This window comes from Pangasianodon hypophthalmus, chromosome 4 (genome assembly GCF_027358585.1).
Source record: "Pangasianodon hypophthalmus isolate fPanHyp1 chromosome 4, fPanHyp1.pri, whole genome shotgun sequence".
NCBI lineage: Eukaryota > Metazoa > Chordata > Actinopteri > Siluriformes > Pangasiidae > Pangasianodon > Pangasianodon hypophthalmus.
In genome coordinates this window covers 19,483,463-19,486,649 of record NC_069713.1, presented here as the reverse complement: position 1 = coordinate 19,486,649, position 3,187 = coordinate 19,483,463, and positions in this window count along the sequence as shown.

The window sequence follows — 3,187 nt, the reverse complement described above, 5'->3', positions numbered from 1 at the left end:
TCCTCCCTACCTCCAAGATCAGTATAAAGTTGAGTAGAGTTCACCGGATGCACACGTGAAATCTGGCCGATTCCTCTGGATTCTCACTGCAGCAGGCTTACTATGATTATTATACCATTTGCCATCCTGTGGTTAATAAGATTTTAGGCCATAGAAGTGCATGCTCTGGCAGAACAGTTATGGCAGACACAATTTTCAAACTCACACTGTAGAGGGGACTGACACACACAGCTGTGATTAAGTTAAACTTCAAAGTTTAAGTTAAATTTCGAAGAATAGCAGTGATGTCATGACAGGGAACAGTATGGTGGTGTTGCAGATTTTGAGTTCAGGGAATAATGCTGCTGTGTAATAACTCGGAAGTGGGAAGCATTTTACATTTACATTTATGGCATTTGGCAGACGCCCTTATCCAGAGCGACTTACATTTAATCTCATTTTTTTATACATCTGAGCAGTTGAGGGTTAAGGGCCTTGCTCAAGGGCCCAGCAGCGGTAGCTTGGCGGTGCTGGGGATTGAACTCATGACCTTCTGATCAGTAGTCCAATGTCTTAACCACTGAGCTACCACTAGAAGCACAATGCCATTTTTTGACTTCCATGTGTTCAAGCTACAAAATTGGGAAAAAAAAAACCATGGACGCCTCCATGTTTGTCTTTTGTTAGCAAAAATCTAGCCAGTTTACTGTGATGAGTGATGTGTATTTATCTTCTCGAAACAGTGAACTGTATAGTTGGTGTTATAGATTTAGCAAGCGAATATGTCTGTATGTTGATTAAATGAGTATAAGACATTACAAAATTGCTGTGAGCATCCATGTTTATTTGATGTCACACATTGACCTTGTGGTTGAGGAGACCGTCCCAACTTTCCGAGCAGGAATTTTGAGTTGAATTTCTTTTGCTTTTCCTAGTCGGTCATATTTGGTTTTAGTTGAATGCACCATAAGTAAGAGGAAGAGTTTTAGTTGAACGAGGCATATGTACAGAGGAAGGGCCAATGCTTCAGTCTTAAAAGAGATCATGATCAGTCACCTCATGACAGTATAGAGAGCCTTTAATCCCAACACCATTACCAGATCACTACTTGAAAAAAATCAAAGCAGATTTTAGTGAACACAAAAAATAGAGTTATCTGGTCATACCATAGCACTACTAAAGCTTTCCTTACTCATTATACTACACTTTTCCTAAAGCCCAGTTTGCCCTGAAATTGAACGCAATATTTGCCAGGTTTAATATCCCAAATGATCTAATGAACGACAATGAGCCAAGGTACTTGAGCACTGAATTTCAGGAACTGGCAAAATAACTGAACTTACGTACATTATCTCAAGCCCTTACAAGCCCCTAAAATAGAGCTGGGTGAGAATCCCCAAACAGCATGACCTCTTCTTGCTCTCCTATGCTAAAGATAAACCCCTTCTGCTACTCCTGAGCCAATCCCAGCTGAACCGTTCATTGGGAGAAAAATCAGCAACACTCTGGGGGAGCCCTGGAAAAGTATATTGCCTTTCTAGCCTTATCAGAAAAAAAAAAACATTAGGCAGAAGAAAAAGGAAGTATTAATATTATGATGTGTGAGGCATTAGCCTGGTCTGCATCCAGGTGATGCTGTTCTGACCAAAAGGATCACAGGAGGTCAGGGCCATCTCAGCACTACTATAACACAAGTGACTCAGATTCACTGACTTGATTCGGCAGTTGAAGAGAGAAAGCCACTTCTGAAAATTCACAGAGCAACTTGCCTGGCAAAACAAATCTTCTAGTGAATGCTTCATCAAGTCTCTCCCAAAACTCTCACACTAGCTGATAAGGGAATGGCACTCAGCAGCCCTATATCCTATTTGAATTAGGACATTCAATCGAGATAAAGCTAGTAATTGAGCCTTTAATTGTGTAGGAAGAATTCTCATCTATAGTTTTGTGCTGTGAATGTTGAGCAATCATTGCAGCCTTTCTCTGCAGTGCAGACAGTGTTTTCAAAAAATCTTTAGTTAGGCTGCTTCAACATTAACTTATTTCAGACAGTACATTGTTTCAGGAATATCTCCCACAATGATCTAAAAGATTTTTAATAATTTTGCACTACTCTTCCATGCTCCGAGTTTATATTCAGATTTAAACACCTTCACTTAATTAACTAATGCATATTTGCATCAAAAATATGGGAGAATATTACGCATTCTAATCAAGTTTCATTCATGGAAGCATTCAAATTGATGCATTTTACACTACAGTCTAACTGATATGATTGTGATGATGCACTTAGGATGCTTTCACACCTATTAGTCTGTTTGCTGAGTCTAAATCGGATTGAAATTTATACTTTTGAGTCATTTGCTATTTGGTTTGGTTTCAAACTGCACATAATTAAAGTTACCAAGAAGCAAAAACACTTTGTGTGAAGGGTGTGCAGAACTGAAAATGTACTTGTAATACTCTCATCTGAGCACAGAGTATACAGAGTTGCTTTTTCAAGAGTTGCTTTTTCATGAATTGCTTTCTCACCGCAATCCAACCATGCTAGAGTTTGCTTGGAACTGGACTGAGACCTCTTGCCCAAAAGAACTGCAATGAGGGGGAAAATGCACCAGGATTTGATTCAAACAGACTAAATTCTGCATATGAGAAAAACCCACTAGTCACTTTTTGAAGCTATTCCTGTATCTGTCTGTTAGCTCAGCCAGAAATGAAGATATAGCCTACAATATCAAATGAGCCCTTGAGACAGGAAAAATACCCATGTTTCACATTTACAGCTTCCACAGACTTGCATTTAAAGTCAACACTAAATAGTCAAGTTTTCCCATTCAGTATCATACATGGATGTTTGTCATCATATGAACTCTTTTTCCAGAGGGAATAAGAACTCTTTTTCCAGAAGGAACCTCTTCATCATGTCTTTTGGCAAGCTCCAAAAAGGATTTAATGTGGACAAATTTTAAGACATGTTGTGGAAAGATAAACATCATTTGACATGTTGTTGATGCAGCTGATACGCTGCTTCATGACAGTCTATGGTTTGTGGAGTGTCTAAAGTAAACTTTCCAAATAAAGTGTGACAGAAACGAACATATGAAACAAACCAAAACTTTATTTGTTTCTATGTTCCATGTAAAATATAATAAATATTTGATCCAAATCATTGACAAAGACCTATTAGTATTGTCCCACAATAATTATT